This window comes from Rhipicephalus sanguineus, chromosome 2 (genome assembly GCF_013339695.2).
Source record: "Rhipicephalus sanguineus isolate Rsan-2018 chromosome 2, BIME_Rsan_1.4, whole genome shotgun sequence".
Classification (NCBI taxonomy): domain Eukaryota; kingdom Metazoa; phylum Arthropoda; class Arachnida; order Ixodida; family Ixodidae; genus Rhipicephalus; species Rhipicephalus sanguineus.
In genome coordinates, this window is record NC_051177.1 from 143,823,101 (window position 1) to 143,836,866 (window position 13,766).

Genomic DNA, 13,766 nt, shown 5'->3' on the forward strand with positions numbered 1-13,766 from the left:
ACGGAGCACCAGCGAGTGCCGGGACGTTGGACGCCCCCCATGGAGAAGCTCACGCCATACAAGAGCCCCACGGAGCGACACACTTGCGTCCTAGCGGCAGCGCGGAGACTTTTCATCCCGACTCTCTGCCCGTTTCAGGCTCCTGCTGGCGGTTTCTTCTCGTGGATACCCAAGATCTTTGCAGCGCCTGACGACCAAGCGCCCGACCAGCATATAGAGGCGCCTCAGCAGACCAAGGCCTCAAGCGCCGCCGGACTTCCCGTCCACGCTGGCGCAGCTGTGCAGACAACCACACAGTCGCCTAGCACCATCATCTACGGGAGTGACGAAGACACCGACTCGACAACCACGTCCGTCGCGGTAGAGGGCCGTCCTTGGGAGGCTCGCTCGTTATGCTGCGTCATTTTTGGGATGCTCCTGATGCCAATCTGCCTCTTTGTTCTGTCGTATTACCTCACGCCGCAGGATGTCGGTGAGCTGCCTCCGTTTACCTCGCCCACTAGTTACACCGGGTCGACATCCTCTATCACAATGGCGACATTGCCATCTATATTTCCGACCCTTGCAACACCATCGACGGCCGATCCATGGGCAGGCGTGTCGCCTCAGTGCTTCAACAGCCGCGCAATTAACGACAATATCAGTGGACTCAACCTGAAGGCCTACAAGGCCTTTGGACGTCAATCCTCGCAGAAAATTTTCTGCCTCTACAACAACTCTCGCTTCCTAAGGGGTCACTTGTACGACTTCGTACCGGAGAACTTACCGCTGGACTACTGCAGCTACATCGTGTACTGGTCCCTGGCAGTGGCGAACGCCAGCGCTTCAAGTCGCGCCCAGCAGTTCGATGCAAAATACGGTCTTTGGAGGCTCCGACAGATGTTGCAAAGGCACAAACTCGCACAGAAAGTAGGCGTTTTGATGGCCCTTGGCGGATACCCCGAGGACAGCGTCCATTTTTCCCGACTGGGTCGGGACCCTCCTGCTATGGGCCGCTTCGTGTCAAGCGTCATTCAAGCTATATACGCGCACAGACTGAGCGGATTAACCATTCATTGGGTCGCTTCGCAAGTCACTTGTCGGAGTGCCGACGATGAAAGGACTATGTCAACTCTCGTCGGCAAATTCCGCGAGGCGTACTGGCTCAACGGCTGGACCAGACCGTCCAAGTTGATCACTGCCATATTACCTGCTGATCGGCAGTTTTTGAGGAGTACGGCAGCTAGGATCGTGCACCACCTCGACTTTGCTTTCTTCGAGACGCATCTTATTCGGCCTCGCGCTGCCACGCTTCGACTTTGCGTCGACGTGGGGTTCGCAGCTCTCAGTTTCCTGCAGGATATCTCACACATCGCCCAAAGCGACGAAAAAATCTGTGCCGGCATAAGCATGACGCCCTGGGTTCTTGACCTTCGAAATGGCTCAAAACTGGCCGACAGTGCTTCGAAATACACCGCTGTTCCTGGCACCGCCTCATTGTTTGAAATTTGCACCGTCACGACACTGTGCCTTGACACTTCCGAGCTATCCTGCAACGTCCTGAGGATACCCCTAACTGTCTCGAGCTTGGCGAGCACTGCTGTTCCCTCGATGGCATCAAGCTCCACGAGCGACATGACCTCCAGTACAACCCCGGACATGAATAACACGGTGGACGTTAACAGTACGATAGACGCGAACACTACCATTGATGTGAACACCACAGTGGAGGATACCACTATGGGCACGAGCAGCACTGTTTCGGTTAGTGCTACGACCGGCGCAAAGAGTTATCAGCCGGGTGCGATAGTGTTCCACAACGAAGCCACCCTCATCGATATGCTTTTTCACGGCCGTTCGGCCAACGGAAACTTCTGCGTACTCCTGTACGATCTAGACATGGACAACTATGATTCAAGGTGTCCGGCCACGGGCACGGAACGCGTGTCTCTGACGCAATTGGACGCTGCCATTAACATTCCGCCGCTTGACTCGCTGCGCGTGGCTTTCCCTCCATGCTGACAAGATAGTCACCTATGACGTTGATGCACCATGCATAACTTTTTTCTGTTATCTCTCGCATGAATATAGTATCTATCCGTACAGCGTCCCTAAGTCACTGTATATAAGATAGAATGAAGGAAGGGCATTTTTTAGGGCTCATTTCTTTTGTTAGACGCGTTTGTTTGACAAACCAGCAGACACTGAAGCCAAGGAAAGTGTAGGGTACGTTAATTGTAATGTTTAGGTGTACTGTAGTAATTGTGACGTAGTTGTGAAAAAAGTTAAATGGGCGAAAAGACAACTTGCCGCCGACAGGCACCGAACCTGCAACCATGGCATTACGCTACCGGTGCTCTCGCCAATTGAGCTACGGCGGCGGTCGTCGCCTCGTCCACTTTTATTGGGTATTTATGTGCATACAAACCTGGGAGTGTTAGTCAGCGCCGCTCGTAGCCATGACGGCGAGTGTGCAACACTCTTTTCTTTGCCGGCTGGCGTCACGTGGCACGTGATCCCTTAACGAGCGGACAGCTGACCAATAGGCCCGCATATACTACCTGAAGGCATCAAGTATGCCGGAACGAGACCCTCGCTAAGAATGAATGAAGGAAGAGAATTTTTAAATGCGAAGCATTTCTTAGCGAACCTCTGGCACTTTGAGCGTTTCTATCTACGTATCTATCTATCTATCTATCTATCTATCTATCTATCTATCTATCTATCTATCTATCTATCTATCTATCTATCTATCTATCTATCTATCTATCTATCTATCTATCTATCTATCTATCTATCTATCTATCTATCTATCTATCTATCTATCTATCTATCTAGCCGCCTACGTCTGGGTGCTTCATGATCGCCTCCTTGACTTGGTGTAGACCAAAATTTGCATGGGAGGGTAAGAGGACTTGACGAATATGATTGCCGGGTCATGACATGAATAACGTTAAAATCCTGTCCCGTACGTCGTCAAACCATTTCCACTAGACACGTGTGGCACATACCCGTTTACCATGGGCCGTGGTGTACGGGTATGCGCCACAGGTGATTGACAGTTTATATCTACCCAGGAACGGCGAGAACAGACATTGGTTACTTAAATGCTAAAGCGTTAAGGAAAACCAACATCGGCAGCGTTGACTTGACGAATGGAAAGAATGAAAATTAGGATCCCAGCAGGAATCGAACATAAGCATTCTGCGTGGCAATCAGGTTTCTGCCACAGAGCCACGCCAGGTCTATAAACTGGTTTGGAAAAACAGCCTACGCAGGCGTAAAATCGGTGCAACGTCAATTGTGGTTGTGGTGCTGGCTATCTAATTTTGCAGGAAAGCAATAAACACTACATAATACTCCTACGATATGTACTTTTACGATACAGGCTTCATACCAGATTAACGTCGGTAGTTCCAGTGTTGGCTCCGCTTTTATAGCAGTCTAATAAACATTACGTTTGTATTCCTATGATTCACCAAGCTATGTTGAAGCATTGCTCGACCCCGGAGGAATACATTAACGAAAGGTGCATATGATATCCACATCACCGCACCGTAAAGTGTACTTTGTCCACCAGAACGGCGCAGTGTCCTCTTCATTTCTTACGAGGCTGGGCGATGGCCTCATGCTGACCGAGGATGATACCAGATTGATTGACAGCCGCTTTGTAGAATAGGCTACGTATGCCACACACGGCCAGGTAGTTTACGAATACGACAAACACCATCCACTGATGTTGGTCTACGTAGCACTATCCAGGCCTGCCAGCCTCGACGGCCTATACCTCACCAACACGACGGATGGATTCAGGTTCCGACATGTCGCCGGCTCTGTCGACAGACAATTTGTTGACGAAATGACCGAGGCGTCCACGAATTCCAACAGCTCTACTATACCACATACTTCACTACACATGGACCCCCTGTCACCAGGGTCACGACCGGATCCTATAACAAGTCATGACCAGCTGCTTGTGCTCACTGATCACGGTGATTATGCCCTTCTTCAAGAACTGTGAAGAACTTCTTGCACACATGTACACGGGTTCGTCAAACGTGCGTGCGTTCTCGGGATGCGTATAAGCACTACATATCAGCTTACCGCTTCTGGTGTTGGTAATACCCACGTTGCATACCCAACCGTAAACAACTGGTTATGTAACACATATGCGGCTCTTCAACACATATATGTGTGCGTATAAAAATTATACAAATCTTTAGCGTCATTTTGTAACGTGTAGCTCAGTAAAAAAAGTTACGCCACAGTCCCCTACCCGCCGCATGCTTCGCATAACATCGACTCCCACGGTACGTGGGATCTGCCGAATTTTTTAGGGTTCATTTTAGGGCACCAAGTAAGTTGGTAAGAGCATCGGGCGCGTAATCTGAAGGTTGCAGGTTCGGTCCGGGCTGCCGGCGGCAAGTTGTCTTTTCGTCCACATTACTTTCTTCACATCTGTATCACAATTACCACAGTAGACTTGATACATTACAGCTAACGTCCCCTATACCCTCCTTGGCTTCATTATCTGCTGGTTTTCATAAAAGTATATATATATATATATATATATATATATGTGTGTGTGTGTGTGTGTGTGTGTGTGTGTGTGTGTGTGTGTGTGTGTGTGTGTGTGTGTGGTGTGTGTGTACATGGTCGACGTCCATAAGTCCATAATTTAAAGTACAGCTTATATAAGAGATGCATAAAATGCACGTGAAGAACAGCCGGAACGGCTCCCTGTACTGAATGAACTTGTAGCACTAAAGCGCTTTTAAACAAAACATGCCAAGCAAAGTGGGATTGGCGGTTTTAATGCATTGTTAAGTACTTCTTGTCAAACTACACCTGCTTTTTTTGTGTGTACACGATGTACCTAGCTATGACTAAAGAAAATAAAAACCTTGCCCAGCGATGCGGGTTGAACGATGCTTCTGGTCCACGTATGTGGGCGTGGGTTCGAATCCCACTTCTGACACACTTTTTTTTCTACTTCACTATATGCAGAAATCAGTGTCCCCTTTTCTTGTGATGGGGTCGCCGTGTCAGAATGGCCGAGTGGTCTAAGGCGCCAGACTCAAGGGAAAACCTTGCCCAGCGATGCGGGTTGAACGAGGCTTCTGGTCCACGTATGTGGGCGTGGGTTCGAATCCCACTTCTGACACACTTTTTTTCTACTTCACTATATGCAGAAATCAGTGTCCCCTGTTCTAGTGATGGGGTCGCCGTGTCAGAATGGCCGAGTGGTCTAAGGCGCCAGACTCAAGGGAAAACCTTGCCCAGCGATGCGGGTTGAACGAGGCTTCTGGTCCACGTATGTGGGCGTGGGTTCGAATCCCACTTCTGACACACTTTTTTTTCTACTTCACTATATGCAGAAATCAGTGTCCCCTTTTCTTGTGATGGGGTCGCCGTGTCAGAATGGCCGAGTGGTCTAAGGCGCCAGACTCAAGGGAAAACCTTGCCCAGCGATGCGGGTTGAACGAGGCTTCTGGTCCACGTATGTGAGCGTGGATTCGAATCCCACTTCTCACACACTTTTTTTTCTACTTCACTATATGCAGAAATCAGTGTCCCCTTTTCTTGTGATGGGGTCGCCGTGTCAGAATGGCCGAGTGGTCTAAGGCGCCAGACTCAAGGGAAAACCTTGCCCAGCGATGCGGGTTGAACGATGCTTCTGGTCCACGTATGTGGGCGTGGGTTCGAATCCCACTTCTGACACACTTTTTTTCTACTTCACTATATGCAGAAATCAGTGTCCCCTGTTCTAGTGATGGGGTCGCCGTGTCAGAATGGCCGAGTGGTCTAAGGCGCCAGACTCAAGGGAAAACCTTGCCCAGCGATGCGGGTTGAACGAGGCTTCTGGTCCACGTATGTGGGCGTGGGTTCGAATCCCACTTCTGACACACTTTTTTTTCTACTTCACTATATGCAGAAATCAGTGTCCCCTTTTCTTGTGATGGGGTCGCCGTGTCAGAATGGCCGAGTGGTCTAAGGCGCCAGACTCAAGGGAAACCTTGCCCAGCGATGCGGGTTGAACGAGGCTTCTGGTCCACGTATGTGGGCGTGGGTTCGAATCCCACTTCTGACACACTTTTTTTCTACTTCACTATATGCAGAAATCAGTGTCCCCTGTTCTTGTGATGGGGTCGCCGTGTCAGAATGGCCGAGCATTCTGCTTCCGGCAGCCGTGCTGAACAGAGCGCAGGGTCATGGGCTCCAGCGGAGCGGCGATAGCGGCCAGTCTTAGCCGCGGAAACAGGAACGGAGATAACGAATACCAGTTTATTTTGCCGCAACTGCCAAAAGGACGACTTGTTATCAACACCGTGTTTTTACACGGTGATGTACAGTGGTCAACTCTCATGTCTATAACACCGGAGCGTCGTGCTCGGAACTGCATGAGCGACATCTGCAGCTTGAAACGGGCCACATCAAAGCATGCGCAGTGTCACTGGTGCGCTCGCCATGTCATTTCCGTCCTTGTTATCGCCGCGGCCGCGACAACTGATTTCTCCGTCAGAAGCGCTGTCAACCGTATAGCGCCTAAAAAAAAGAGAGTGTGCAATCACCAGATCGGCGTGTTTTATACTGCGCACTTATTCTCGGTTCGCAGTATCATATAATACCGACAATGCGCCGGACAATGGATAAACTTATAAGTGGACGCAAATCTGCTGCTGGGACAATGTGACCGCGAACGGCAAATCAACACGCAGCATAGTTTTCATCGCGCGCTGACTATGGTTCACTTCGCTTCGTTTCCTTTTTTTTTCGTTTTTGTTTTTGTGATAAATTGTTGACAGCGCTTCCAACGGCCAAAGCAGTTGTTGCGTTCGCGGTGATAACCAACAATCGAAAATGCAAGGTAGGCGTATCAGTGGGGCTGCGCATGCTCAGAGGTACCCGGTTTTCAACTGTAGATGTCGCTCGTGCTGTTCGGAGCACGACGCTCCGTCGTTACAGATATGAGAGTTGACCACTGTACGAGCGAGGCCATACAAGGTCGAAGATTTCAGGGACGCATTGACGCCAACGGGCCTGCTGCCGGATGTGGTAAGCCTCGGTGCGTACCAGGTTAACCACGTGTGGGCGGTGACATTCAATGACGCCGCTCCCACGAAACGCCTGCTCGCCTTGAAGGAGCTGCAGGTGAAGGGGCGACGCTGCGTCGTCGTCGACCCACAGGACCAGCAGGCGCGGCTGCGAATACACTGGCTGCTTCACGGGGTGAGCGACGAAGAAGTACGGACGGCGCTTTCGGCTTTCGGCAAGGTGGTGGAGGTGAGCCGTGAGCGGTGGCGTGTGCCGGGCATGTCCGACAAGTGTTCGACCTACAAGAACAGCCCTCCTGAAGCTGAAAAGTGGCGTCAAGGTCGAAGACCTTCCGCACCAGATAAGGATCGATGGAGGACTGGCCTTGTTGGTTGTGCCTGGTCGGCCGATGCAATGCTTGTGCGGCCAAGGCACAGGGCACGTCCGCCGAGAGTGCACGGTTCCCCGTTGCTCACGCTGCAAACGCTTCGGACACGTCGAAGCCGACTGCGTTAGAACGTACGCAAGTGCAATGGGGCCAGCGATGAACGAGGCGATGGCTGAGCACGTCATGGACGCGGCCGAGGCAGAGGATGCCGCCAAAGGGGTCGGAAGCCCAGTGGTCCCTGTGACTACTGGAGGGGCGGCGCCGGCAGACACACCCAAGGTTCCGGAGGCTCTCCAGCATTCGACTGTACCGGCCAGCGCCCCGTCAGCGGTCGGGCCTGAGCGGGTCGAGACGGACGTGGTTCCAGTGGGGGCAGCCGACACAACGGATGGTGAGGGAGAGACGGCGCCTGCAAGCGAGGACGAGATGTGCGTGACCAGCGCCACGCTAAAGCGTCCACTCGACGATTCGGGGGAGCTGGACGGGGCGTCGTCCACCAACAGCCAGGAACCGCCTGCAAAGGCGCCGCAAGGGAGGCGGCTTAGTCTCAAACCTAAGCCGAAATTCCCTACCGACAGAAGACTGGCGAACAAGGCGAAAGAAAACAGCGCCGGGAAGCAGGATGGTCCTGGAGGCGGCTAGCCGAGGGCTGGTCGTGAAAGGTAAGCACCATGCTCCGGGCCTACTCCTTTAGCGAATAAGTCACCATGGCATTGACTCCGCCATTCAGCATAGCTACGCTTAACGTCAGAGGGTTGGCGGCTAGGCGTAGGCAAAGTCAGCTCCTGCGGTTGCTCACAGACCAAGACATAGACGTCCTACCCAATGGACAACGATTATCCTGACGACGTCCGCAGAAGAGCCTAACGTCCGCGTCCCAGAACGGCGGTTCACGGGGCGTGCAGCGGCCGTCGCGTTTTGGATGTCCAAAAAAGGTCTTCCGACAGACGTCCAAGAATATATAGCACGTGGACGTTTTCAATAATCCAGGCGTGGATATCAAGAGGACGTCGACAGGAGATGGCCGTGCGGACATTTCAAAGCTGTTTGGATGCAAACCGCTACACGCTAGTTCATCTGACAATGCGTGAAACTGATTTTGCAACATATGGAAACCGCCGCTAATTTTTATCTTTCGGAAAATATGTGATTGAGTGTGTGGTGTGTGTGTATATGGTGTATATAAATAGCTCGCCGTTAGCAGGCTGAGAGACGGTGCTGTCGTGGCCTAACGTCTAACGCGGCGGGCTGCAAAGCGAGAGGTCGCCCGTTCGATTCCGCGCGTCGGAAAGAATTTCTTAATTATTTTTCTTTGTTGCCTTTCTATATATATACATACTTATACATATACGGTGAATGACGGCGACGGGGACGGACATTTTCCAGCCGAGACTGTCCATATAATTGCTATCGCAATAAAAAGCTCTGCGACGCTCACCAGGCTGTCACACTGCTTTCCACGCTCGAACCGTGAGAAATCACGGCCAGATTACAGGGGAGACACGGCGCGCGTCGCGTTTCCCGTCGCGTTTCTAGCCTGGCCATGGTGTGATCTTTCTGTTAACTCTTGAACATTCCGCGGGATGGTGACCTTAGCCCAAGCTCAGTAAAGAAGCTCGGCGATCAATAACCGGCGCTATTCTGGCCTGTCACACCGCTTTATTTGAGTACGCTCTCCCCGTGCGAATGGAATGGCCTGAGGAACACTAGCAACGGCGTGTTGCCGGAGCCAATCTCGGAGACCGCGAGTTATGCATCATGACACTAAGAGCACGGACTGCGAGCGTTTCGGTTGTATCAGCGCGGCGGAAGCTTTCGCTGCAATATTGTGGAAAACTCTACGGTCGGTGAAATGCGGCGCCTACGGTGATTAGATTCTGTGACGACACAGTTACGCGATTCGCCTTTTGGGTCAGCGTATGACGCCTCCTCGCCAGCGGAGGGTCGCTTCCAAATGGACTAACGGTGTTTCTACGCCGCCTACTGCTTCGAGTGCACTGGCACCGACTACTAGGGAGTGCACACCTTACCGTTTCTCTCCTCAAATGACAACGCTTTGAAGAAGTCGAGGTCGATTTAGTGTTTATTATGTGCATGTTGAAGCCATCTTCGCGCGGGATTCATCATATGACATGTGTCCAGGTGTATGTAAATTACTACAGCTACCACAAAGGTTTAATCATGTTCATGGACGTTAGTCGTAGGGATGGAGATGTGCCTCCAGGCGTGAACGTGGGTGCGTCCGCATCAAGTGGTGCTATGTGCCAAACACCAATAGACGTTGTGAAAGCTCTCGTATATCATTGCATAATAGACAATCAACAACTATACTGCGTGGATAAGTTTCACTTTCGAGTTATACCAATTCCTATGGCGGAGGGATCAACCATGTTTTTTTTTAAACCTCCCAAAGAAACTAACTCATTCGTTCAGAAGGTCGCGGCGATCACATTTTGCGAATATCACAGCGCGCGCTACGCAGGCGCCACGTTTTCAAAAACAATTCCCGCGCCCCTCTCCTGCGCCCGACCAGTCCCCTTCTATCGCGAAATTACGTAATCCTGCCCACGGGCAATTTTACGTAAAACTGACCTCGTTGATCGGTCCTCTGCACTACGAAACTTCGCCCTGGCCCATTTGGTGACGCGATTTCGGCGGCGCAGTTCTCGCTCCTGTTGCATTGGTTTAACTCGTCAGTGCCTCGTACCACGCTTCCTGTCCGCGCCGCCTGCGAGCAACTGCAGCGACACGTGCAGGAAGCCTTATTGCTCAGTCGTTGGCTGCGCGCTTATGACGCAATGGCCGACGTCGACTTACGTTGCCGATGTAGGCGTAGTCACGACGACAGGCTATGCCTACCCGTCTGAGCGGCGGAGTTGGGTGGACAGGCTGAGCGATAAACCGAAACCAGCCTAAACAGTTGTCTTATCCCCCGTAACTTCCTTGTTAATGCACTTATTCGAAACATTCTTGCGGCAGCATGTTCACGTCGTACAGCTGCGCAGCCATCTCTTCATCACAAATTTTGGAACGCGGGATTGTTTGCTGGTCCTTTAACGTTGCAAATATAGGCGTGAAGGCTGAGGCACAGGCGTTAGCGAGGCATGGCGAGCAGGAACAGAATACATTTAGTGCAACATTACGAAACGTGACCTCCCACAGCGGAGGCGGGAACGAGAGCGCGTCCCGGCCCTCGCTATTGGGCCTGGCGTTGTGTTGTCGTAACAGCGGTGAAGGTGGCACGATATCGATTAGCTAGGCCGCCATGCTTTGGCACATGCGGGCGCTCACATTACATAATGGTCTCAAAAACGGGTACACGTACATGAAAGGTCATAAGGCGTTGAAATCAAGGTGGAACAATCGTATAGGCACTGAATGTGCAAGGACGGCAGGCAGTCTTGAAGGAGCGACAATAGTAGTGCATTTCTAGAAATAGTGTAGTTCAAAGACAATTTCTACTGCAGTGCTGTTGCCACTACGGTTTCAGCGCTAGCAGTTCCAAAGAAAGAAAGAAAGAAAGAAAGAAAGAAAGAAAGAAAGAAAGAAAGAAAGAAAGAAAGAAAGAAAGAAAGAAAGAAAGAAAGAAAGAAAGAAAGAAAGAAAGAAATGCCAAATCAAGTCTCAGACACGAAAAATTGCTTAATGCTTGATAAGACGTATCGCTCCGAAGAATTCGCTGGAATTACATTATATTGCACGCTTAATCTGTGCGGTTGCATTTATAAAAACTCGGCAGACAATCACTGGAGTGATATTGCAAGAAGACATTCTCGGTGCTATGCCATTACCCAACTTAGGTCTATCTTACGTTTTCTGCATCCGACTTAGGCCTTACCGCTTCATATGATCCTGTCGCTTCCACACGTCGCGTATTCTGATTCATTTTGATGCGAAAGCTACAAGAAGGCCGGGTCTTATGATGACCCTCGGGTCGAGGGTGATGATAAGAATGACGATGAGGATGACGATGCGGATGATGAGGAGGGTGTTGTAGGTTGCCGGCGGATCTAGCCTTGCGAAATTTTTTTCTTCCATCACTACAGGCTCAAATCACTGTTCCATTTTCTCATGCCAAGATATAATAATATCTGCGGTTTAGCATAGTAATATCTGGGGTAATGCCTAGGGCACCTGTCAGAATGGCCGAGTGGTCTAAGGCGCCAGACTCAAGCGAATACCTTGCACAGCGGAACGGGTGCAACGAGTCTTCTGGTCCACATATGTGGGCGTGGGTTCGAATCCCACTTCTGACACGCCCTCTTTCTTTCGCCACTACAGGCTATAGTCACTTCTCTTTTCTCATACCAAGAGCACCTGTCAGAATGGCCGGGTGGTCTGAGGCGAGAGACTCAAGGGAACACCTCGCCCAGCGGAACGGGTGGAACGGGGCTTCTGATCCACGTATGTGGGCGTGGGTTCGAATCCCACTTGTGACACAACTTTTTTTCTTCCGTCACTATAGGCTCAAATCACTGTTCCCTTTTCTCAAGCCAAAAGCACCTGTCAGAATGGCCCAGTGGTCTAGCCAGACTCAAGGCAAAGCCTTGCCCGGGGATACGGGTTGAACGAGGCTTCTGGTACACGCATGTGGGCGTGGGTTCGAATCCCACTTCTGACAAACTTTTCTTTAAGCCACTATACGCACAAAATCACTGGTCACTGTTTATGCGTCCTTCACGCCGTGTCAGAATGTCGAGTGGGATTCCACTTCCGGCCACCACAGTGCACGGACGTGTGCATCATGTGCTCCTTTGGGGTGGATACAGCGGCCCAGATTGGTCGCGGGAACAGGAATTTTGCCGAAGATAAGCAGGATTATGAAGTCGTTTTGCCGCAGTTGCCTACAGGTGCGTGTGTTATGAATACTATTTTTCTACACGGACATATTAAGGCAAGGCCATATGGAGTTGAAGACGTTCGTGACCTTTTGGTTAGTCTGGAAATTTTGCCTGAGGTATTTGCCTTGGGCGCTCTCCAGATGAACCACGTCTGGGCCGTGACTTTCAGTACAGAGCAAGCAACGAAGAATATGCTAGCACTTGGTGACGTAAAGATAAAGAAAGGCGCTGCCTCGTTATCGACCCGAACAAGCAGGATGTCCGGCTAAAGCTTTATTGGCTTCTGCATAATGTACCGGAGGAAGATGTGCGCACCGGACTGGCAATTTATGGACTGAGAGTGACAGGTATCAAAGGAACGTTGGCGCGTCCGAGGTATCAATAAAGGAACCCCGACCCGGACTGTCACCCTGCAATTGAAAGCGGGCTTGACCGTCGAAGACCTACTACACCAGCTCCGATTGGTGGTCAAACAACGCTTTTGGTTGTGCCCGGACGGGCGCCGCTATGTCGACGAACGGGACATGTACGCTGGGACTGTCGCATACCGCAGTGTGGTCGGTGCAGACGATATGGTCACGAAGACAGCGAGTGTGCCCAAACATACGCCAGTGTGGTCGGACCCGTGGCTCGTGGCCATATCTCGGAGCACATAATTGACCATATTAGAGAGTTTGAGAATTGGAGACCCAAGACGCTGGGTCCCCAAGCTGTGTTTGGCAGCCTGCGCTTGCGTTCGGATGATCAGCAGAGTTTGAGAAATGGGCCAACGCAGGCTGCGCGTTGGGTCAAGCGCACGGAGCGCCACACGTGACGAAATTAAAATCATGCGAGACGCGGGCCATACTGCGCCGTGGCCCGCGCTGCGTCTGTGTCTTCTCGCTGGTGACCCAAGAAGCCTTGGGGCCCCACGCTAGTTTTCAATTTTCGCGTCTCGGGTCAACGCGAGCGCAAGAGCCCAAGAGTGGCTTGGGTTCTGCGCATGCGCCCTGGCGGCTCGCAAGCTTCTTGGGTCCCCAAGATCCTTGAGGCCCGAATTCTCAAACTCTCGATTGATGCAGAAGAAGCAGCGGGCAGCAGAAATCGGGGTCCCGTATTCACGCCCCTTTCTAAGGGCCCGAAGAACGAAGGAAGCAAAGCGCCATAGGCTGAACAAACGGGTTGTCTAAGTCAACAGACCAAAAGCGCGAGCTCTGTGCCGCGGGACGAAAGGGACAACGAGGATGAGCAAGGTATTGGGTCGTCGACTGGACAGCCTGAAGACACGGACGTCACAAGTGCGGGGACAAGCGCAAAGCGAACGCTTGAAGATGTCAGCAGCGAGGACGCAGAACCAGAGAGGATAACAGGAGGTGAACCGGCAGTGAAAGCGGCAACGCTCAGGCGACCCAGCTTGAGGTTCAAGCCGAACATCGCTGCGGCCACGCGTCCGCTGCCGAAGCCACCCTCGTAGCCACGGGGGAAGACAGTCAACGAGGGACAATCCGTAGGCGCTCAAGGACATAGCGAATATGGCTTCATTA

The 13,766-nt window shown here is 51.6% G+C and overlaps 6 non-coding genes across 6 annotated transcripts; all 6 read left to right on the forward strand.

Moving 5' to 3' along the window:
• Positions 1-5,023: 5,023 nt before the first annotated feature.
• Positions 5,024-5,143, forward strand: Trnal-caa (transfer RNA leucine (anticodon CAA)). The gene is made up of 2 exons: positions 5,024-5,061; positions 5,098-5,143. It is a non-coding gene; the product is annotated as a tRNA-Leu (tRNA).
• Positions 5,144-5,208: 65 nt separating this feature from the next.
• Positions 5,209-5,328, forward strand: Trnal-caa (transfer RNA leucine (anticodon CAA)). Its single transcript has 2 exons — positions 5,209-5,246; positions 5,283-5,328. It is a non-coding gene; the product is annotated as a tRNA-Leu (tRNA).
• A 252-nt stretch (positions 5,329-5,580) lies between these two features.
• Trnal-caa (transfer RNA leucine (anticodon CAA)) lies at positions 5,581-5,700 on the forward strand. The gene is made up of 2 exons: positions 5,581-5,618; positions 5,655-5,700. It is a non-coding gene; the product is annotated as a tRNA-Leu (tRNA).
• A 65-nt stretch (positions 5,701-5,765) lies between these two features.
• On the forward strand, positions 5,766-5,885 carry Trnal-caa (transfer RNA leucine (anticodon CAA)). The gene is made up of 2 exons: positions 5,766-5,803; positions 5,840-5,885. It is a non-coding gene; the product is annotated as a tRNA-Leu (tRNA).
• Positions 5,886-5,951: 66 nt separating this feature from the next.
• Trnal-caa (transfer RNA leucine (anticodon CAA)) lies at positions 5,952-6,070 on the forward strand. Its single transcript has 2 exons — positions 5,952-5,989; positions 6,025-6,070. It is a non-coding gene; the product is annotated as a tRNA-Leu (tRNA).
• Positions 6,071-11,538: 5,468 nt separating this feature from the next.
• Positions 11,539-11,658, forward strand: Trnal-caa (transfer RNA leucine (anticodon CAA)). Its single transcript has 2 exons — positions 11,539-11,576; positions 11,613-11,658. It is a non-coding gene; the product is annotated as a tRNA-Leu (tRNA).
• The last annotated feature ends 2,108 nt before the right edge of the window (positions 11,659-13,766 follow it).